The sequence below is a fragment of the Danio rerio genome, chromosome 12, assembly GCF_049306965.1.
Source record: "Danio rerio strain Tuebingen ecotype United States chromosome 12, GRCz12tu, whole genome shotgun sequence".
Lineage (NCBI taxonomy): Eukaryota > Metazoa > Chordata > Actinopteri > Cypriniformes > Danionidae > Danio > Danio rerio.
In genome coordinates, this window is record NC_133187.1 from 49,895,001 (window position 1) to 49,905,152 (window position 10,152).

The 10,152-nt window shown below is 36.6% G+C and overlaps 1 long non-coding RNA gene across 2 annotated transcripts in view; it reads right to left on the minus strand.

The window, feature by feature from the left end:
- LOC141376893 (uncharacterized) overlaps nt 1-8,028 on the minus strand; it is a 31,254-nt gene extending 23,226 nt beyond the window's left edge. For both annotated transcript variants that reach the window (XR_012388265.1, XR_012388266.1), the window contains exons 1-2: nt 7,639-8,028; nt 3,012-3,109 (exon numbers count right to left, since the gene is read on the minus strand). This is a non-coding gene — a long non-coding RNA (uncharacterized lncRNA). The remainder of the gene's footprint in view (nt 1-3,011; nt 3,110-7,638) is intronic.
- Nucleotides 8,029-10,152: the final 2,124 nt, after the last annotated feature.

The following is a 10,152-nucleotide window of genomic DNA, read 5'->3' on the forward strand; positions in this document are numbered from 1 at the left end:
AATAATTTTGACTTTAACTGTATATAATTTTTTTTACATTTAAATACTACAAGAGTACATTTTTATAGTTTATAGTTACAGAGCTCAGCATAATTGAGTACAGCCCACTTTTATATCAAATGTTTTCCTCCATTTCTCAGCGAATACAGGCAGTGTAATTTGGTGCACTTAAACAAAACAGATTTATTAAACAGATATATTCATTAAAATCATATTTTAGTCACCAATCATATTGAGAAATGGAAAGATGATACAATTAAATTCAAGCAAAATATTGCAAAAATAAATACAAACTACAAAATTTCAACAAATTTTAATTTTTTTTTGTTTCTCTTGATTTTTCCTCTTTTTAAAATTTGTATTTATTATTTTCCATCATATAAATGTGGCTGTACTAGTTTTTTAGTCTAATTTGTTTTATTTCGGCTAGAATAAAAGCAGTTTTTCATTTTTTAAACACCATTTTAAGATCAATATTATTAGCCCCTACAAGCTATTTATTTTTTCGATTGTCTCCAGAACAAACCACTGATATACAATAACTTGCCTAGTTACCTTAACCTAATTAACCTAGTTAAGCCTTTAAATGTCACTTTAAGCTGTATAGAAGTGTCTTGAAGAATATTTAGTCAAATATTATTTACAGTCATCATGGAAAATATAAAAGAAATCAGTTATTAGAGATGAGTTATTAAAACTATTATGATTAGAAATGTGTTGAAAACATCTGCTCTCCGTTAAACAGAAATTGGGGAAAAATAAACAAGGGGCTAATAATTCTGACTTCAACTATATATATATATATATATATATATATATATATATATATATATATATATATATATATATATTGTGCCTAAAATATGAAGGTTAATGAGAAGGTTACCATTTTATATGTTTTTTATTTTATTTTATATTCTCAATTATGCATAGCATTGTTTATAAATATATATAATTATACTGTTCAACCAGTATATAGTATTGCCCTCACCCCACCCTATCCCTAAACCCAACCATCACAGGAGACAGTGTGCAGCTTCACTCTCTGATTAAACTCATGCTGTGGAATTTATAAGCATTTTGAGAACTGATGACGTCACCAATGTCCTCGTATTTCACCTCCTTTTTGTAAAACCTCTGATTATACACAGATTTGTGCCCTGATATGTGACAAAAACACGTACACACACACACACACACACACACACATATATATACAGTTAAAGTCAGAATTATTAGCCCCCCTGAATTTTTAGACCGCTTGTTAATTTTTCCCCCAATTTCTGTTTAATGGAGAGCAGATTTCTCCAACACATTTCTAATCATAATAGTTTTAATAACTCATCTCTAATAACTGATTTATTTTATCTTTGTCATGATGACAGTAAATAATATTTTAATAGATATTCTTCAAAACACTTCTATACAGCTTAAAGTGACATTTAAAGGCTTAACTAGGTTAATTAGGGTAACTAGGCAGGTTAGGGTAATTAGGCAAGTTATTGTATAATGATGGTTTGTTTTGTAGATTATCGAGAAAAAATATAGCTTAAAGGGGCTAATAATATTGACCTTAAAATGGTGTTTAAAAAATTAAAAACTGCTTTTATTCTAGCCGAAATAAAGCAAATAAGACTTTCTCCAGAAGATAAAATATTATCAGACATACTGTGAGCATTTCCTTGCTCTGTTAAACATCATTTGGAAAATATTTAAAAAAGAAGAAAAAAATTGAAGGGGGTTAATAATTCTGACTTCAGCTGTATATACATAAACAATCCCCCCAAAAATATTGTGTGAACAAATGACTGCCAAAATCAATTTCACACACAAGAAAAGAAATTCTCACCTCCAAGTCAATATATAACATGTTTCCAAATGTGTACTGTGGTATAGAAATACCTCAGAAGAGGTCTGTTGTACTGCGGTATTACCATGTCTGTAATATACGGTATGTTGTGTAGTGTTTCAAACACACAAGTGAAATGACTACTGAGGTGTGAACTTCAGGCTAAACACACTTCAGTGAGAGTGTTTGCTCTGACAGAATGAAGGCGGTGTTTGGTCCACAGCACTAGTTTTCCTGCAGGAATGTTTTTTATTGTCTCCAGTGCGGCCTCTGACCACTATTGTTGCACTGAAGGAAAAAAAAAAAGCCTCTTTCATTTGAAGAACCTTGACTCACACCGCCATCCATGAGAGCTGTTATCATAGGCAGCGCTCAACAGGAAACGCTGTTTATCACTTCCTGTCAGTCATAGTTTGTTTAGGGCTCCGTCGCGCGATCAGATTGCACACAGAGAGCGACGCATCGGAGGAGAACACCCACAGGAGCTGCTATCAGACGCCACACATGTCTGTCTGCAGCAAAACACGGCTATCTGAGGAGCTGTTTGAAGAGCGTGAGGGATTTGGAAAGAGGGGAGCGTTTCACTTCTGCTTTCTAAATGAGCCGCGAGCGTTCAGCCAAGACACAGTCAAACAGAGAGCGCGCAGAGAAGTGATCCGTCTGCCTAAAGTGCTCATACTAGAGCTGCGTCCACATACTGAAAAGCAGAACACGGCGAAATCATCTGATCGATTTCCTTTTCTGCTCATGGAACATCTGCGTGCAATTAATAGAGGCGATAATACCGTGAAACAACTTTATCAGCCAATTAAATGAGCCGTACATGTCATGTGACCTTTCAAGTGGCACTGGGGCTCCATCCTAATTTGCATACTTATAATACGTCCCAAAAGTATGGGTTTCTGTGTGAAAACAAGTACGTACTTTTGAGTATGCAAACTTTGAGACAAACGACTTTATCATAAGCAGAGTGCACTGTTGATTAGTTACGTCCCCTTTCAATCATCTCCACACATCATCCACATTTCTGTCATAATTTCTTCAATATTGTAGACTAAACAGCAGGTTAATGTGAAATTCGCATCGGATGCCCTTCCAGCTGCAACCCATCACTGGGAAACACCTATACACACTCATTCACACACACACACTCATGACTTACCCATGTCAGTTGCATTGCTTTATTCCATTCATGAATTCTCTTGCTTGGCATCATGGGACAACAGTGTCCATCCACCACTTATATATGAAATCAACCTCCTAAAACAGGAGAATAAGTCAGTTTCACACTCTCAGTGGCCTTTGAAACAAAAATAGATCAGAGGTGAATTAATAATGACATTTAGCGGTGGTTATCTTTCAATAGGCATTTTCTCACATTATAAACAGTTTGACTATAACTGTGATGTTAATGTGTAACCCTGTAGAGTGTGTTATGTTACACTTACATCTGAGGTGTGTCATCATCAGTTCATGCATGCTCTGGGAATCAAACCCTGGGTGTTTCTATCATCCAGTGTGTGTAGTGAGGTAAATTAGCTTTTATATTGGCACATTGGTTTAGTGACAACTTGTTGGCATCAATGACTGTAAAAAATATGGACGACGCGACAGCCCCTTTTCCCATTGAACGCCTTGAGGGCAAAAGGCCTGCTTGACGGGCACAAACTGTCGCAAAAGACTGCTGAAATTGGAGCCTCGACATGCGCAGAAGGATTGTCTGATGGAGCCAGAGGAGGAGCCGCGAAAATGAGCGGAGTCGAGCTTCCAACCAAACGCTTTATGTAAAATCAACCACGCCCCCCGAACTGCTCAGCATGCGTTTGCTGTCATATCAACACAAATGGATGTAATAACGTTAACAAATATGAGGGTTTTATATATTCAATCGCGCCAGCTCCGGGCCGCAGCGCATAACCTACTCGCGGCGTCGCGGGCTGATTCCGGCTCGCATGCGGCAGCGCCGGCTCGCTCGGCCGCCGCATCTGGCTCGATTGACTTGGGCTGGAATCGGGCAGTGAGTCCAGGCATCCGGAGTAGGTCCAGCAGAGGTAGTCAGTCTGAGCTCTGAGGGGTAAGTCTTCGGCTGGAATCTAGCCGGAACAGGCTCAAGTGTATTTTGCTATCTGGGTGGTTAGGCGTGTATCAGCAAACTAATAAAGCCCGAAAAAAGCCCTGACCTTAGTGAATAAACAGTGTTCCACCAGGATCATGTATGTCAGAAACTATAGTTTACTGCTGAACTCATTTTGTCATGGTAAAATAACACAGAAATCGAATAATAACACTTCAGTCTCCTGCCGAAGCTCAGACGTGCTGCTTTGAGAAACTGTCAATCACAGCTGTCAATCACGATGACACGCCCAGCATTAAATTACTGCTAAAAACAAACTGTTTACAAAAATGAAGATCTGCACCTATTTCAGCACAATAACCAGTGCTTTAATCCACCAGAACCATCTTTCGGGACATTTTATTGCAAGTGTAATACATTTTTTTATTTGGGCTCAAGTCTCCTTCATTAACACGGAGGAGGCGGGCTTTATGACTTGTACTGCAGCCAGCCCCCAGGGGGCGATCTAACGGCCGAGACCTTCACTGCTTGCGGCACACTTGGTTGGCATGCTCCCTACATGGTCTACCATCTTACTTTGAATATTGGGTCTGAAATCACATGTAACTAGAAAAGTAAAGTTCGTAGACAAACTTTATGGTGGCTTGAGAGAGCCTCGTCTGAAAGTTTAAAGTAGCTTTAAAGTTTAAATAATTGAAGTAGTTTTAAAGATGTTTGAAACAGTTAGCATATAGACAGATAAGTACATATTATGTGAGCATGTTTCTACAGGGCCGGAGCAAGCTGAACTGCTGCTCTAGGCAAAGGATTGTCAAGCCGCCCTTAACCCGAAAGTGAGGGGGGGTGGTTCTCGGACTGGCTGTCACGGATGAAAGTAAGGACGTTTGCCTTCTTCCCTATTTTGCCGCCTAGGTCGTCTCTATGGTCGCACCGGCCCTGTGTTTCTAGTATGGATTGGCATTATTCTTGATAGGGTGTTCTGAGTGGTTACTTGACCGTTTGTAAGGTGTTCTGAGTGGTGTCTAGGTAGCTGCTAAGGATTTTCTAGGGTGTTCTGAGGGGTTGCTAGACAGTTATTTCTAGGAGGTTACTAGGGTGTTACAGGTAGTTGTTAAGGTGTTGCTAGGTGGTTGCTAGGTTGTTCTGAGTGATTCCTAAGGCGTTGCCAGGGTGTTCTAGATGGTTGCTAAGGTGTTGCTAGAGTGTTTTGAGTGGTTGCTAAGGCATTGCTAGGTGGTTGCTAAGGTGTTAAGTGGTTGCTAGACAGTAGCTAAGGCATTTCTAGGGTGTTCTGAGAGGTTTCTAGGGTGTTCTAGGTGGTTACTAAGATGTTGCTAGGCGTGCTAAAGTGTTCTGAGTGGTTCCTAGGCAGTTGCTAACATAAATTACCATGGTTCTAGTATGAATTAGCATGTTGCTAGCATGTTTCGAGTATAAACTAGCATGTTGTTAGCATGGATTTAGTATGAATTAGCATGTTGTTAGTACGTGGATAGCATGAATTAGCATGTTGCTAGTACATTTATAGAATGAATTAGCATGTTGTTAGTATATCTGCGTCCCAAATCACACACTTATGCACTATTCTGCGCCATTTTTTTAGTATAAATAGTGTAAGTAGTGTGTTCACACTGAAAACTCTAATAATAAGTGCACTTTAATTACCCGGATGATGCTCTCATTCAGCCGGTAAAATGAAGTGTGTAACGATAGATACTTCACACACTCAATGGTCGCAGGTTTGCTCATGTAGCGGTAGGGGCGGAGCTATCGGGCGCACATGTTGGATAACTATTTTGGATGGTGAAAGCAAAATTCTCCTACAAGAGTGATTATAGCACCTCCCGATGGTGAATTCCATTCTACTCATGGCAGGTATTATTTGGTAGTTTTGTCATTTATTTCACTGATTTGGCAACCGTCAAACATTATCAGGGACACGGTTTAAATTTCCGCTTAGTAAAAAAACATTAGTGCTCCATTTGGGACGACACTATATACACTATACTGTTGAGTGTGTAAGTGCATAAGTACATAGTGCATGAGTGTATAGTGTGCCATTTGAGACGCAGCTGTTGTTTATAGTAAGAATTAGCAAGTTGCTTGTATTATTAGTGTGCTTCTAGTATTGATTAGTATGCTTGTTAGCTTGTTTCTAGTTTGAATTAGTATATTGCTAGTATGGATTGGTGTGTTGTTAGTATGTTCAATGTAAAGTTAATAGCAATTTTTTACAATGAAAGTACATGGGACAGTTGCTAGGGTGCCGTAAGTGGTTGCTAGGGTGTGGCTAGTAAGTTGAAAGGACCGAAATCACATACTTCCATACTTTGTAGTACGGTAAAATCCGAGTAGTATAGCTGCGTCCCAAATGGCACACTATACACTAATGCACTATGTACTTACACACTCAACAGTATAGTATGTTGTGTCGTACCAAATGGAGCACTAATGTTTTTTACCAAGCGGAAATTCAAAGCGTTTCCCTGATGACGTTTGACGGTTGCTAAATCTGGGAAATAAACAACCGAATTATCAAATAATACCTGTCATGAGTATAACCGCATTCACCATCGGGAGGCGCTATAATCACTCTCGCGGGAGAATTTTGCTTTCTCAATCCAAAATAAATAAAGTTATCCAACATGTGCGCCCGATAGCTCCGCCCCTTGCGCTACATGAGCAAACCTGCAGTCGTTGAGTGTGTGAAGTGTCCATCATTACACACTACATTTTAGCGGCTGAATGAGTGCATCATCCAGGTAATTAAAGTGCACTTGGTATTTTTAGAGTTTTCAGTGTGAACGCACTACTTACACTGTTTATACTTCAAAATGGTGTAAAATAGTGCATAAGTATGCGGTTTGGGACGAGCTCTTGTCTGAATTCAAAGAATCCGAAAATCAGTTTGCGAGAAGTACCCGGATGATTTACTACTTCCGGCGAGATTCTGGAGTGCGCATCCCATGCACACTGCGCTATCCCATAATGCCCCGCGATAGAATTCATGAATGGGAGAGAAGTGACGCAACTGACGCAGGTAGGTCACGTGACCATGACAAAATGGCGTAAGTAGTACGTTCGAATTCCATTCATACTTTTCACATTCATACTGTATAGAACATACTTTTCTAGTGACCGAGTAGTACGTTTAAATGTAAATGCAGTACCTACTGAGTAGTAGGCGGTTTCGGACACAGCCTCAATGACAGTCTGGCGCAAAGTTATGATGGCGCAAAGTTTGGTCCAATGTTTAGTCAATGGGATTTTTCAGAATTTTCTGTGTCAGTATTGGGAAAAATGTAAGTTGTATCAGTTGGAAAAGATATAGCAACTTAATTCAGTTAAGTTTGGAGTTAGTTTGGTGTTTGTAGTATGAATGACCCAGAAGAAAAAGCATTCTTAAAATAGTCTAAGAAGAAGACGGAAGATTAATAAGCTTATGTAGTATAACAGTATGTTGGCTTTGTCAAGCTACCATAAATATGACTTAAAACAACATTAGCGCTATTTAATTGATATAAAAAAATGTACTTTGATAGTCATTGGCTGACAATATGACTTCCCCATTTAGAATACTTTTCTGAAACAATACTATTAAGGAGAAAGTCTGAATGTGCTAATATAAAACCAACTTTACCCCAGTGTGTGTGTGTGTGTGTGTGTGTGTGTGTGTGTGTGTGTGTGTGTGTGTGTGTGTTTCACCAGCAAGTACTTCAGACTGCAGGGAAGCATCTCAAGGCCGATTCTGTGTGTCAGTCTCCAGATCTCCGCGGTTGAGCTCAAATGAGGCCACTACTAAACAAATCAGTGGGTTTTTCTAACACGATAAGCTATTCTTTCACATGTATGCAGAGTTTCAAAGGTGAACTATTGATCGCGATGAGTAAACCGACCCAACTTCATCACACCCACTAATCTAATCAGGGGATTGACAAAGAACACAGTTAAGTCCAAAATAAACGCTGTGCAAACACTGCTTTCATACTTCAGCCGCTGATAGAGACGCACAAGCGCCGGAGAGTCGACTCGCTTTTCAGGTGAGCTTCGAAGGAATCGATTCAAACTGACGCGGATGCACAGCGCATGCGCGGCAGCCAAAAGGATACAGCTGCGGCCGGATATTAACGACAATTGTTTACTAATTTACCCATGATTTGTAATTAATTAACGTCTACCCCTATACCAACCGCACAGTAATGTAAAACAGTAATTATAAAGAGAATGAATAATATTATTTAATATATTTGTTTTAATTTTTCGTCTACTCCTCCCTCAACCCTTAACCCAACCCTCATAGTAATATAAAAACAGTCCTTATACAGAGACTTATTCATAGTATTTAACAAGAATTACCCGTTAATTGAGTTTTAATAATGCATATATCTACCTCAACCCTCACAGTAATGTAAAACATTAATTATACAAAGTATTATTCATATTATTTAATAAATTACCCATTAATTGTGTTTTATTAACGTCTACTATTACCTCAACCCTCATAGTAATGTAAAAAACAGTAATTATACAGAGTATTATTGATATTATCTATTAAATCACCAATTAATTAGGTTTAAATAACATATTCCTCTTCCTCAACCCTCAAAGTAATGTAATTATACAGAATATTATTGAAATTATTTATTAAAATACCCATTATTTATGTTTTAATAACATCCACCCCTACCCCAACCCTAAACCCAACCCTCACAGTAATGTAAAACATTAATTATACAAAGTATTATTCATATTATTTAATAAATTACCCATTAATTGTGTTTTATTAACGTCTACTATTACCTCAACCCTCACAGTAATGTAAAAAAACAGTAATTATGCAGAGTATTATTGATATTATTTATTAAATCACCAATTAATAAGGTTTAAATAACATATTCCTCTTCCTCAACCCTCAAAGTAATGTAATTATACAGAATATTATTGAAATTATTTATTAAAATACCCATTATTTGTGTTTTAATAACATCCACCCCTACCCCAACCCTAAACCCAACCCTCACAGTAATGTAAAGACAGTAATTATACAGAGAATTATTCATATTATTTATTGAATAACCAATTGTTTTATTTAATCAATGTTTTCCCTCACCTCATCTCTAAACCCAACACACAGTAATGTAAAAACAGTCCTTATACAGAGAATTGTTTATATTATTGAACAAAAATTACCCATTAATTGAGTTTTAATGATGCATACCTCTACCTCAACCCTCACAGTAATGTAAAACAGTAAATATACAGAATATTGATATTGTCTATTAAAATGCCAATTATTTGTGTTTTAATAACATATACTCCTACCCCAACCCTCACAGTAATGTAAAAACAGTAATTATACAAAGTATTATTCATATTATTTAACAAAAATTACCCATTAATTGTGTTTTATTAACGTCTACTATTACCTCAACCCTTACAGTAATGTAAAAACAGTAAATATACAGAGTATTATTCATATTATTTAACAAAAAATACCCATTTATTGTGTTTTAATAAAGTCTACCTCTACCTCAACCCTCACAGTAATGTAAAACAGTAAATATACAGAATATTGATATTGTCTATTAAAATGCCAATTATTTGTGTTTTAATAACATATACTCCTACCCCAACCCTCACAGTAATGTAAAAACAGTAATTATACAAAGTATTATTCATATTATTTAACAAAAATTACCCATTAATTGTGTTTTATTAACGTCTACTATTACCTCAACCCTTACAGTAATGTAAAAACAGTAAATATACAGAGTATTATTCATATTATTTAACAAAAAATACCCATTTATTGTGTTTTAATAAAGTCTACCTCTACCTCAATCCTCACAGTAATGTAAAAACAGTAAATATACAGGGTATAATTGATATTATTTATTAAATCACCAATTAATTAGGTTTAAATAACATATTCCTCTTCCTCAACCCTCAAGAAATGTAATTATACAGAATATTGTTGAAATTATTTATTAAAATACCCATTATTTGTGTTTTAATAACATCCACCCCTACCCCAACCCTAAACAAAGTATTATTAATAAGTATATTAATATTAATAAGTATTATTAATAATTATATTATAAGCAGAGTTTATTCATATTATTTATTTGATTACCCTTTATTTGTGTTTTATTAACATATACCTCAACCCAAAACCCAACCTTTACAGTAATGTAAAAAACAGTAATTATGCAGTGTATCATTTATATTA